Source organism: Ambystoma mexicanum, chromosome 9, assembly GCF_040938575.1.
Source record: "Ambystoma mexicanum isolate Mex_15411 chromosome 9, UKY_AmexF1_1, whole genome shotgun sequence".
NCBI lineage: Eukaryota > Metazoa > Chordata > Amphibia > Caudata > Ambystomatidae > Ambystoma > Ambystoma mexicanum.
In genome coordinates, this window is record NC_090931.1 from 178,161,975 (window position 1) to 178,175,552 (window position 13,578).

General features: G+C 51.6%; 1 protein-coding gene across 2 annotated transcripts in view; it reads left to right on the forward strand.

The window, feature by feature from the left end:
* Nucleotides 1–222: 222 nt before the first annotated feature.
* The window catches only part of BCL9L (BCL9 like), a 298,755-nt gene continuing 285,399 nt past the window's right edge, over nucleotides 223–13,578 (forward strand). For both annotated transcript variants that reach the window (XM_069614403.1, XM_069614404.1), the window contains exon 1: nucleotides 223–2,947. The gene's annotated coding sequence lies outside the window, so the exon portion shown is untranslated. The remainder of the gene's footprint in view (nucleotides 2,948–13,578) is intronic.

Genomic DNA, 13,578 nt, shown 5'->3' on the forward strand with positions numbered 1-13,578 from the left:
GCAGGGTGTGTGCATGTTTCTGTCCCCGGTCACTGCATGCGAATCATGCCCCCACCGGGCGTGCATTCCGATTCCCCTGCGGTGTCGGCGTGTGCGCATGCCTGTGCAGCCGCTGGGAGGCTGGTGTCGGAGCAAGGGATCAGGAAGCAGGAAGCAGTTAATCCAGCCCAGGGCTCTTACTTTGACAGGGCGCCGCTCGCTCTGTGAAGCACTGAGTGAATGGGCCGCCTCTAATGCATAATCTGAGCAGGGGGAGGGAGAGAAAGGGACAGAGAGGAAGAGGAGGCTTCTGCGCCCAGGGCCTGCGGGTGCTGCTGTGAGGATTCGAGTAAACCGAGTGACGCTCCGGCTCCCACTGTGGATTGGCGTTGCACCACGGAGAGCCTGCCCTGCACACACCGAGAGACTACCCTGCACACACCGAGAGCCAGCTTCGCTGCCGGCCAGTTAGCCACTCAGGGTAGAAATCCACAGCCCTGCAGCAACTGAGCAGGAGACTACCCCTGCACCCACCGAGAGCCTGCCCCGTACCCTCCGACTGCCAGCCTGCCCCACACCCAGGGTGGAAATCCACAGCCCTGCAGCAACTGAGCAGGAGACTGCCCCTGCACCCACCGAGAGCCTGCCCTGTACCCTCCGACTGCCAGCCTGCCCCACACCCAGGGTGGAAATCCACAGCCCTGCAGCAACTGAGCAGGAGACTGCCCCTGCACCCACCGAGAGCCTGCCCTGTACCCTCCGACTGCCAGCCTGCCCCACACCCAGGGTGGAAATCCACAGCCCTGCAGCAACTGAGCAGGAGACTACCCCTGCACCCACCGAGAGCCTGCCCTGTACCCTCCGACTGTCAGCCTGCCCTACACCCAGGGTGGATATCCACAGTCCTGCAGCAACTGAGCAAGGGAGAGAGCCCAGCACTCACTGTGAGACTCCAGTCCTGTGAACTGGAGTGGAGGAATGCAGCCAGGCGTTCAGTGAGAGACAGCCAGCTCTACGCCCGGTGAGAGTCCGACCTGCACTCAGCGCGAGGCCGCCTGGATCTCGCCGAGGCCCAAAGCTGCACCCAACCATATAGACCTGCACCCACTAAGGGGCCCCAGGGCCAGCCATACACTCAAGTTGGGAACCCAGCTTAACTGCGTGAGAGTTCTACCGCCACCGTGGGAATCCGTCCTTGCTGGGAGACCGCCATGCTCGGAGTGTGGGGTTCTTGCGTGTCCCCGAGACAGCCCTACTCTTGCCGTGGGGGGTCAGCATTTCTGTGAGACAGCCCTGCACCAGAGGCCTGTGCCCCGTGTGCCCTGCCTGCCTGCCTCATTGGGAGGCTGCCAAGCACTCGCCGCGGGGTTCCTGGATTTCGGCGAAAAGGCAGCGCTGCACCCACTCGTGGAACAGCACCGCATCAGCTCGGGAGATCCGGATTGCAAACAACACTCCTTATTTTTTGTGTGTGGATACAATGGTGATTTTGCAAGACCTGGCGTGAAGAGAAGTCCCAGCCTTATGCTCAACGCGGCCAAGGCCCGGCTTCTTTGCGATTGTTTGGCACGTTTTTCCGCCTCCTGGGAATACAATAATTTCGTGGTCTCTGGGGAAACTGGATAAGCAAAAGTAGAAAACAACGAGGCGAGGAAAAGAGGGGGGGGGCAACACGAGAGGTCAATCGAAGAGGAACAGGGCCTTCAACCTGGAAAGGGAATTGAGCCCGGAAAAGGGGAATAATACAGCCGGGTAAACAGAGCCCGGCCTGAGGCAGTGAAGGAGGTCGCTGGGCACAGGAGCCGGCGATTGAGAGGCAGTGTGCAAAAGCGAGGCCCAGCGCGGCTTGGTGCAGAGAGTGGCGAGTGTGTGTGTGTGTGTGTGAGTCAGAGTTTAGGGCCAGCGCGGCTTGATGCACAGAGTGGAGAGTGTGTGTGAGTCAGAGTTTAGGGCCAGCGCGGCTTGATGCACAGAGTGGCGAGTGTGTGTGAGTCAGAGTTTAGGGCCAGCGCGGCTTGATGCACAGAGTGGCGAGTGTGTGTGAGTCAGAGTTTAGGGCCAGCCCGGCTTCATGCACAGAGTGGCGAGTGTGTGTGAGTCAGAGTTTTGAGCGTGAGTCAGTGGGTGTCTAAGGCAGAGTCACTCGAGGACAAGAGTGCAGGTAAGAGCCGGGCAATTGAGGGAACGAGGGCGGCCGAGTGCAGACCGCGAACCTGCAAAGTGGTGTGTTGGGAGGCATTAGAGGGCCGTTGTATGGGTGACATAAGGCGAGAGAAAGCTCTGGAGGCGGCGTCCTGGTGCCAGGAAGTATGCTGAGGGTAGTGTGCAGGTGAGAGTGAAGGGTTGGGGGGGGGGTGCGTTGGTGGAAAGTGAGCGGCGTACAGGTGAGGGAGTGTTCGCGTAAGGGGTGCTGCACGGTTGAACTCTGGCGCGGTGGTGTATAGCCTGCACGGCGTGCGCAGTGACTGTCAGCTTGCAGTGGGGGGCACCGAGGCGAGAAGCAGGCTGCACGCGCACAGCATAGTGTCCAGGTGAGAGGCAGCTTGTCTGTGTGTGGTGCGAGTGCTGCAGGCTGGCAGCGCGCGCAGGTGTGTGAGAAAGTGTGCACGGCGCTGGCCCGGTCTCACGTGCCACCCACGGCAGCCCGGCCTTCTTCCACCAAGCTGCCTGCTCCTGCTGGGGGGAGTTAAGAGGAGAACATGAGGCCCCCTCCTTTGCACCCCTCGCAGCACACAGCTCCCGCGCACCCGGGGGGCAGATCGAGGCTCGAGGTCTAAGGAGGGCGAGGAGACGCGGACCTTCGCCACCTCTGCATCCCCGACGGGCGCCAGCAGCAAAACAACCGCCAGGGCGCCGCCACCGCAGGGATTACCTCCCCGGGGTGCCGCGCCAGCTGCGACACCGCCACCAGCAGCAGAGGCCGCCATGGGAAGCAGCAGCGACAGCCTGTCCTGAGAGGCCATAGCAGGTAAGCCCACCACCCCCGATGCTGCCATGTCTATCACATGTTCTGTTTACTGACTCCTAGAACCCCGGAACCGGAAGCAGCCCCCTGGAGGCCATGGGAGTAGAAGGGGTGTGTTGTCTCCTGGTGATGTGAGCTACCCTCTGGTGTCATCCTTGCCCCCTTTACTAGAGGTGAGCGAGCTGGGTGTTACTGCAGCCCCGCGCCTGGTATAGGTCTGCTACCACCCACCCCCGCCCCACGGGGCAGATACAGGATTCTAGGTCCTAAAGTTGGTAGAGGTTTGAGGCAGGCTCCAAATACTTGTTCTAAGAGACTACTTTCCTTGACTCGAGAAGGCAGACCCTGGGGAATCCATCTCATGCCACCCACGCCCAGCAATGGGCAACCACCTCTCACATCAGCTCGATTATGTGCCCACTCCCTGACCTGAATCCTAGAATGAAAAGTGTATGTCCACTGGTCGGAACGTTTGCCCATCCCAGCCTGACCAAGTATGAACATCTGTGCTGTGCCCAACCTCGAGATGTAAGTTTCAGTGGTTTGTGCCCCTCTCAGCCCCACAGGTGTGTCTGACACGTGTGCCCACCCCTCACGCTTTCCAACTTTAGGATTGTGTATTCACCGCTGGGTCATGTCAAGTCTAGGAATGTGTGCTCAGCGTTACACTCTGCCAACACTATGAAAGTTCGCCCTCCTCTCCTTTGCTCGCCTCCCAGCAAAGCCCGCTCTGAGAATGTGAGCTATCCTCTTAGCCTGGCAAGGTGTGCTCTCCTTTCCGACCTTTCAGAGAATGTGTTCTGAGCTTTGCGCGTCCAGGAATGTGTGCGCCCACCTCTTAGCCCTGGAAGGCCTGGCAATGAGTGCCCACATCTAAGATCTGCCATGCGATACTTTCTGAGCTTTAGTGTCCAGGACTGTGTGCCCACTTGTTACCCTGACCAGGCCTGGCAATAAGTGCTTACATCCCAAACAAGCCAGAGGATGTTTTCTGAGCTTTATGTGTCCTAGATGGTGTGCCCACCTCTTAGCCCAGCCAGGCCTGATGTGTGCTCACATAGCAGACTTACCTGGTGATTACTGTATGTCCAGGCATATGTGCCTACTTTGGCTCTGCCAGGTATGGGCATGTGTGTCCAACTCGCTTTACAGGTGGTCGGTGGATGTGTTCCATCGTCTACTTCTCACTTCTGCCATGTCTTAAAATGGGTGCTAACCTCTATGTCCTATCCGTTCTGGCAACGAATGCCATCCTCTCAGCCATGCCGGGTTTGGGAATGTCTTGGCTTGATCCTGTGAGTGTTGGGTCTGGCAATGCCTCACTGGCAAACTAGGGTGGCATGTTGACAGCTTCTTGGAACCGGGTACTTTTTCCCCATATGTGATAACTCCAAGATAAACATATTATTAATACTATTGTGTAATGGGAGACTTATAAAACTCTTTCCGAGGGAGGCTGACAGGCGAGTCCGCGAGCTTCTAAATTCGGAGCCTCGCAGCGATGGGCACGCGGCAGCCGTCCCCGGTGATAAATCATTGCACAAGAACCCGGTGGCATTCATTACAGCACGATCCTTTCCACAGCCTGGTGCCAGCAGGCATGAGGACAGGGCCTCGTCTGGCTGGGAACCATGTCCGCCTACTGGCAGGCATTCTGGGATTTGTAGTCTGTGATGGCCTATATTCTTGTCATGGCCACTGTTTCGCGCCGCTCCTTGGTAATTGTGGGGCAGTTTGTCTTTGGGACATCCATTGAGAACCTTGCCGCCCCACACCCTCTTTGAAAGTGTGTTGCCGCCGGCCCTCGCTCACCTGGTAGTTGCATACTCTGGAAGGTTCTCACGCATTGCTGAGACGATGTCTCGCCATCGTGCACACCATTTGTTGTCGCACTCTCTCCTAACGTTTGACGTTTGTTGTCGCACGGCTTCTGAAAATGTGTCCTTCGTACACCCTCTGACACTTGGTCCTCCCACAATCTGTGAAAGTTTGCCATTGTTGTGGCACCTGCCAGACAACAGGGCAATGAAAACAGCGGAAGGGGATTTAGGTTTTTCTGACAGATGCTGTTCAGTTATACAGAAGTACACGCAGCACGTGAGTTGTACACATGCAACGCAGGCAATCCGCAGAATTGAATGCACTAAAACAACCAAATGTAGCACATATTTTGTCATGAACATCTCGTAGGTTCGGTTGATGCCATGTCACACAATAACCCATTGCTGTCCTTTTTTGTTTTTATCACTTCTGTGGTTACATGGGAGGGGGGTCCACCAAGGACACCATCGCCTTCCTTGCCCCAGCCCTGGCTGACCTCTGCAACCACTCCTTTGCCACTGGCTCCTTCCCAAAGCCCCTTAAGCACTCCCTTGTGCACCCCCTCCTAAAAAAGCCGTTTGCTGACCCTTCTTGCCCGGCTAACTACCGCCCCATCACTATTACCCCTTTCTAGGGCAAACTCATGGAGAACTGACCCTCCACACTGAATTGGCTGGCTGCCTACACGACCAACAGGTTTCAGGGCACCCAGAGGCACATAAACTGCTCCCCTGAACACCTATGAAAACCTGCTCTCTAATCTGGAGTCTAACACTCCCTCCATCCTGATTTCCCCCCCCCCCCCTTCATCTTTCTTCTGCCTCTGACACAGTCAACCACTCCATCCTCATAAACCGTCTCCATGATACCCTAGGCATCTGAAATAAAGAGGCACAAAGTATGGGAGAAGAGAAGAGCTTTATTTGAGGCCCCCAGGTAGCTGCAGTGGAAGCATCAACTGGCAAGGCACTCTCAAATGGAATCTACATGCACAAGGTTCTAAGGAGACCTGTGCATGTATTACCATAACATCTCCCCCACGTGAGGCAAAAGAAAAAGGAAAAACAGGTGGGGGAAAAGCGGGAAAGTGAAAGGGAAAAAAAAGGGTGTCAAGTGGGAGAGGCAGAGGGAAGATGGGTAAACTGGGGTACATTAGTAATAAACATAGTCATTGTTGAAGTTTTGGATGATTTTGCGGTTCCTTCTGGACATTCTTCCAGTGGGGACTCCTTGATGCATGGAGTGAGGTCTGTCATTGTCCACATGTTCACAGAGGGATTCTCTTGGGGAATGTGAGGTGTGTTGTGATGGTTTGTCAGGACTGTTGTCCTTAGATATGCTGGTCTCTTGGATGTCTTTTGTTACTTTTATGAGATAATCTCCAGACCATCTCTTTCCATCATCGAGGATGACAGACTTCCCATGACAACTCACAACTCTCTGTGGAGGTCTGAAGATGGATTCACCCTTGAGAGTTTTCTTCGGTTCTTTGACACGTACCCAGTCTCCTTCACAAACCATCATCTCTTTTACTCCATGTCTGGAGTCGTATTGTCTTTTGTATTTTGCTTGTTTTTCTCTTACTGTCTTTTGAAGTAGATCCATGTTCACCCTTGCTTCTCCCGTGTATAAGAACATCCACGCCGGTCTAAATCGGTTAGTTGCAACCCTACCTCGCATGAGGGTGAAGGGCTCTATGTTCGTGGTGGTGTGTGGGGTAGTTCTATACGCATGCAAAGCTTCTTTGAGGGTTTCTCTCCACGGGAGGTTGTTGGCCGTGGCCAGTTGGACTACGCTCTTCACGAGCCTGTTCATGCGTTCCACAAGTCCGTTGGAAATTGGATGGTACAAAGATGTTATGTGGCTGATGGACCTTTTCTTGAGGAAATCAGCAAATTCCATAGATATGAACTGAGACCCGTTGTCCGAAACCAATTCCTTGGGGTCTCCCTCCCTGCTGAAGATCTCCGTCAGGAAATCTATGACTTTCTTTGAGGTCACATTGTCCTCAGCTATTCCCCATTCTGTCCATTTAGAGGTGTAATCGACAAGTACTATGATATATACTTTGACTGTTTTGAGGTTCTCTAATGGACCCATGATGTCGATTGCCAGTTTAGACCACACATGTTTGGGAGGTTCAATAGGCTGTAAGGGGGTCTTTCTTAAGATCTTGGACTTGTCACTCATGGCACACGTGGAGCAATTTTTGACCAGTTCTTCTGCTTCTTTCCACATTCCTGGCCACCAATAGTTGTTTCTCAACTTGTTTTTCGTCAAGCTTCTTTCTAGGTGACCTTCGTGTGCCAGTTGGAGTACTTTTTTTCTGAGTTGGGTGGGTGGGATTACTCGATCGCCTCTGAAGATATGCTCATCGTCCATTGATAATTCTTCCTTAAAGGGAATGAAGGTTGTTAAAGCCTCTCCCGTTTCCACCCAGTCATTGGCTATCGCTTCCCTGATTTCTCGCTGTTCCGGATCAGTATTGGCATTAATTTTCCATTCATCTCTCGAGATGGCAGGGTTTACGACAGCTATGATGTCCTCATCTGGAGATGCAATCTCAGTGTCGATGTTGGTCGATAATCTGGAAAGACAATCTGCTACTTGGTTTTGTGGACCAGGAATATAGCATAGTTGGAGGTTGTATTGCATGATGTCGAGGAACCAACGTCTTATTCTCGGTGATATAAGGTGAGGAGTTTTGGACTGAAGGACATTTACTAGAGGTTTATGGTCTGTTTTCAGTATGACGGGTAAGCCCCAAATTAGGTTCCTGAAATGCTGAAGAATCCACCTCAGACCCAGAGCTTCTCTCTCAATGGTGGAATAGTTTAGTTCGGCTCCCCTCAGTACTCTCGATGCGAATGCGATCGTCACGATGTCCTTATCTTGTTGCTGTTTTAGGACACCACCCAGTCCGGTTTTACTTGCATCTACGGATATGATGGTTTTAGCTTTACAATAGAACATTCCTAAGGCTGGGGCTTGGTTAATTTCAAATTTGATTTCTTCGAATTCGTTCTTGCATTCAGTGGACCATATGAATTTGGTTGCCTTCTTCAAGATGTTTCTCATGTTTTTGGTCTTATCAGCATAGTTGCTTATAAACTTGGAGTAGTATTCTGTCATCCCGAGGAAACTCCTTAATTGGTCTTTATTTTGAGGCTCGGCGATATTCATTATGGTGTCCATGAGTTTCCTCTTGGGGCTGATGCCGTTGGCGTCAATGGAATGGCCCAGGTATGAAACTCGGTCGCACTTTATGTTGCATTTCTCTAATTTGAGTGTGAGCAAACTTTTTTGTATGACCTGTAGGACACCCACAAGTTTTGCGTTGTGCTCTTCTTCTGTACTGGCTGATATGAGGATATCATCTTGGAAGCAGTGTATGCCATCAAGTCCTCCAAATAGATGTGACATGAGTCTCTGAAAGACTGCTGCGGCTGAAGCGAGTCCGAATGGCATTCTGTTAAACATGAATGCACCGAGAGGTGTGACAAAAGATGTTAGGTTCCTTGAGCTCTCTTCCAAAGCAATCTGGTGATAGGCTGAGGAGAGGTCCAGAGTTGTAAAGTATTTTGCAGGTTTCATGGTTGATGGGAGTTCAGATATATTGGGAAGTGGGTGTCTGTCAACCCATATGTTTTTGTTTAGGTCTCTTTAAGTCGACGCACATTCTTATGGAATCGTCTGGTTTTTTTACTAAGACAATTGGGGCAAGCCATTCTGAACTTTCGATGGGCTGTATGATATTTTCATCGCAGAGGCGCTTAAGTTCTTTCTTCAACGCCTCTTTTGTTCCAAAGGGAATACTGCGGACTCGGTGGGCCACTGGGACAGCACCTCTTTTGAGGATTATTCTGTGTTGGAAACCTTTTAGGAGTCCAATCTTGTGGCAGAACACCTTGGGGAATTGTTTTGCTAAATTAGATTTGATGTCCATATCATTATTGAGCACACTCAGCACGGGGATTTCTTCTCCAGGGTGTATTCTTACTCGAAGAGCGGCTTGTTCTTCCCATCCCACAACGGAGGAGCCATCTTTGGCTACAAAGAGTTTGCAATATGTTTCTCTGTCATGGAACTTGAGGTTCACCCACACATATCTCATTATCTCGATGGGCGTTTTTCCATAACCGGTAGCTCTTACACAAGTGCTTCGCAGGTCATGTATCTTGCCAGAGAGTACACTCAAAAAGGTCTTGAGATCCACGATGGTGTAGGGGGAGCCAGTGTCTACCATTACAGGTAATGATATGCCGTTGATTTGCATTTTGACCCAGGGACCGTTGCTCTGTTGTTGGGATGTTACAGTGAGTATTTGTACCTTTTGTTGCATTGGACTGATAGATAACATGTCATTGTGCTCTTGGTTGCTTTCGATTACTCTCACAGAGGACGGTCTGATGAAAGGTCGCCTGGTGAGATTGCCATATCTGGTTGTCTTTCCCCGTGTGTTCTTGCAGACTTTGGCAAAGTGTCCAATCTGGCTGCACTTATAACACTCCACAGCGATGGCGGGGCATTCTTTGTCAGGATTTGCATGCTTGTACCATCCGCACCTCTGGCAGCGCGTTGGATTCTGGGAGTTGTATGGCCTCGCTCTGCTTGAGCCAAATTTCGAACCCCTTGATGGCGGAGCCTTTCTTACTGCTGCTACTAGAGGCTCGTAAGGCTCGGACTCAGGGCTGACACATTTGATTTCCACACTGGTCGTGTGGTCACGTCTTTCCCTCATGCATCGATCTCCCAATTCCATGCTCCTTGGTATCTCCGTGGCTTGGTCCAGGGTGGGATTTTTGGTTTGCCACAATTTTTGTTGGATGCGTGGATCAGCCACATTCAGCACCAATTGGTCTCTCAAATACTCATCACAGACACCTGTGAAACTGCAGGTTGACATAAGCGCCCTGAGGGACGCTATGTATGAATCAATAGACTTGCCTTTGAGCTGCTTTCTGGAAAAGAACCTGTATCTTTCCAGTACTACGTTGGTCTTGTTGCCAAAATGACTGGTGAGTTTGGCCAATGCTATGTCAAACTTGCGGTTGCCATCTCCTCCTATGTTGCCGGGTTCGGGAAGGGTCCTGAAAAGTCTCAGTGCTTCTGCCCCTATACAGTTCAAGAGGGTCGCCTCCTTGAGGTCATCATTGAATTTGCTGCCCCCAATGGCTCTGAGATAGACGTGGAATCCATCGATCCATTGTTCCCATGGGCAGGTTGGGCTCCCAGGGCATGGAAGAAACTTGGTGGGAGGCGGAACGCCCTGCATGGTGGTGTGCCTGATTCTAGGTTGTAAGTGGTGAGGAATGGCGTTGAGTGGCACCAGTTGCTGTAGTGTAGGCAGAGGTTTTCAGTACTGTTGGCAGTTAGCAAGGAGGCGCTGAGATACAGTCTTTATAGAATTGCTTGCATGGCAGGGTGTGACCCGATTCTGAGAATGCCCAGGTGTATCTGTACTGCAGAGTCTTTAGGCTTCAGTGTATGGATGGTCCTTAGTACAGATTGTGACCTCACAATGGGCTGGGAGCACAGGTTGGCTGGTTCAGGGGAGACCTGATGGAATGTTCAGTTGTGATGTCACAATGGACCAAGATAGTGAGTGATTAGTCCCGGAAAGTCAGAGTAGCCATTGAGAGAATGAAGACTGCTAATGCTGTGTGTGTGTTGCTGGGCAACAGCTAGCAGCTTTTGAAAATGATGCAGGGTTCTGCTCAGGGCAGCAGTGAGGGTTTTACACAAAAAAAATGCCAATAAAAGTAAAGCGTACGTTTCATTTTGTCCGTTTACACATAAAATGCCAAATGAAAGGAAAGTGTAAGTTTCACTTCGTCCTCCCCCCCTCCTCTGACCTGATAGATGGACAGCTCCTGCTGTCTGAAGCACTTTTGGAGTAGGGCAGGAGTGCAATGTGCGCAGCTCTAAACTCCCAGCGGGGAGGAGCGGCACCCTTTACAGTGGAGAACTGAAAGGTGATGTCGAGGCCTCTCTTGGCTGTTCCTCTTGGCTGTCCAGAGCTGACAAGCAGGCCGCTGCAGGTGCTGGCAGCAGAAGTCGGCGGCAGCGAAAAAAGGGGGGGGCTGCGCCCAATCAGGTGACCTAATACGCTCCCAGGGGCCTCGGGGTACAGTGCCTCGTCGCCATATAAAATAAAGAGGCACAAAGTATGGGAGAAGAGAAGAGCTTTATTTGAGGCCCCCAGGTAGCTGCAGTGGAAGCATCAACTGGCAAGGCACTCTCAAATGGAATCTACATGCACAAGGTTCTAAGGAGACCTGTGCATGTATTACCATAACATCTCCCCCACGTGAGGCAAAAGAAAAAGGAAAAACAGGTGGGGGAAAAGCGGGAAAGTGAAAGGGAAAAAAAAGGGTGTCAAGTGGGAGAGGCAGAGGGAAGATGGGTAAACTGGGGTACATTAGTAATAAACATAGTCATTGTTGAAGTTTTGGATGATCTTGCGGTTCCTTCTGGACATTCTTCCAGTGGGGACTCCTTGATGCATGGAGTGAGGTCTGTCATTGTCCACATGTTCACAGAGGGATTCTCTTGGGGAATGTGAGGTGTGTTGTGATGGTTTGTCAGGACTGTTGTCCTTAGATATGCTGGTCTCTTGGATTTCCCCCCCTTCATCTTTCTTCTGCCTCTGACACAGTCAACCACTCCATCCTCATAAACCGTCTACATGATACCCTAGGCATCATGGATAGGGCACGGTTGTGGCTGACCTTCCTTTCTAACAGACCCTCCCAAGTACAATTGGGCCCTTGTCTCTCCTCCACCTCACTCTCTACCTGTGGTATCCCGCAGGGCTCTATCCTATCACCATGGCTCTTCAAGTTCTATGTGGCCCCTCTGACCCTCCTCTTCTCTACCTTCACCCCTCATTTCCAGTGTTATGCAGACGACACACGGCTCTCCTTTATGCTGCCATCCTCTTCCTCCTCCCCTTCCTCTTGCATACCTGTCTGCTATTCAGGCATGGTGCTCTGCCAATGATCTCTGCCTTAATGCCACTAAGGAAGGCATAGATCCTTCTGATTGGGACACCTGCTCCTTGTCCCCCCCACCCCACTGTGGCTACCCTCCTTGGGCTCCCTCCCCTCACCCTCCTGCGAGGCAAAAAACCATGGGGTTATCTTTGGCTCCCCTCTCTCTTTCTCCATACATCGCAGGCATTGCCAAGACGTCCATCTTCCAGCTCCACCTGCCCAGAGTCATTCTTTCTTTCCGCACTTTCCCCCAGAAGCTCTCGTCTCCAGAGCCCTGGTTCTCTCTAGGCGGGACTAGTGCAATGGCTTCTTCTTCAATCTGTCTCTTTCCTCCCTTCGCCCCCTTCAACTTATCCAGAATAGGACTGCAAGACTTATCCTTGGTCTCAAGCCCAGGGACCGCATCTCTCCAGCCCTAAAGTCTCTCCACTGGATCCCGGTACCACAAGGATCAAATTCAAGACCCTTTGCATCATCCACAAGGCTGTCTGGGGCCTGGGGCCTCTCTAAATCCATATTTCCCTCTCTAAATACCTCCCTGCTAGCGTTCGGCAATCCTCTGGTTCAAACGCTCTGCTAGTCACCGTTTCTCCAAGCATAGAGTGGGAGATGGATCCCTTTACTCAGCAGGTTCCTCCTTCTGGAACAGCCTCCCTGCCCCCGTCGGACTTGAGCCAGATCTTCTCAAGTTCTGGAAACTACTCAAGACCTTCCTTTTCTCCTCTTCCTTCCCTCTCCCTTGATAACTTGCCTCCGTCGCTGGAACTGGAGCCTGGTCCCTTCCGAGTCATACAGGGGCCCTCCCACCCTCCCCTGTCAGCAATTGCCCTCAGGTACCCATTCCCCAGACTACCCAGCCTGATCCACCGGTCCTTCACACTTTTCCTCCCCCCCCTCTTTCCCCTGGCAGTTGCCATCTTGTCCCCCTCCCCCAGCCCTTGCTCACGCCCCCTTTATTTGGGCACCCCTCCTGCACTTCTCCCTTTCCTCCTCCCCCGCACTTACCGCATTTGTCTTGCACTTACACGGTAGGATTGTCACAAGGCCAATATAACCATTATTGTTTTGTTTTTGTTGTTTTTCATTCCTGTGTCCCACCCCCCACATTTTATCTTGTGGCTCCTGGAAACACTTGTGTATAGGCGCCATGCAAATGTCCAATAAAAGACATGCATGCCTAGGCTGGCTATCCCGAGATCAGCGGTACATAACGCATTCCCAGTCTATCTGCCGGGGTATACCCCTGTAATGCCTGTGAGGAGAGCATATATAGCTCAGGGTAGGGCCGTATATGAGGAAAGGTTTACCCCCTCAATGGCTACCTGGATAATGCCAGGACACAGGATGCATCTCTCATATCTCAGGTAGATATTTGTATAACCAAAGCTTAATTACCTTAATTGTTGCCTCGTTAATGCCTGGGAACAGGTATTCTGCATACCAGGGTAGGTCTGTACATTACCAAAGACTTTCTACCAATAGCTGTCATGGTAATTAATGCCTGGGAACAGGTTCTATCTCTCATATCTCAGGTAGATCTTTGTATAACCAAAGCTTAACTAGCCCAATTGCTGCCTCGTTAATACCCGGGAACAAGTAGAATACATACCAGGGTAGGTCTGTACATAACCAAAATGTGCTACCCCAATAGGTTCCATAGTAATTTATGCCTGGGAACAGATTCTTTCTCTCATATACGAGGTAGGTATTTATATAACCAAAGCTTAACTACCCCAATTGCTGCCTCATTAATCCATGGGAATTGGTATTATGCATACCAGGGTAGGTCTGTACATAACCAAAACTTGCTACCCCAAT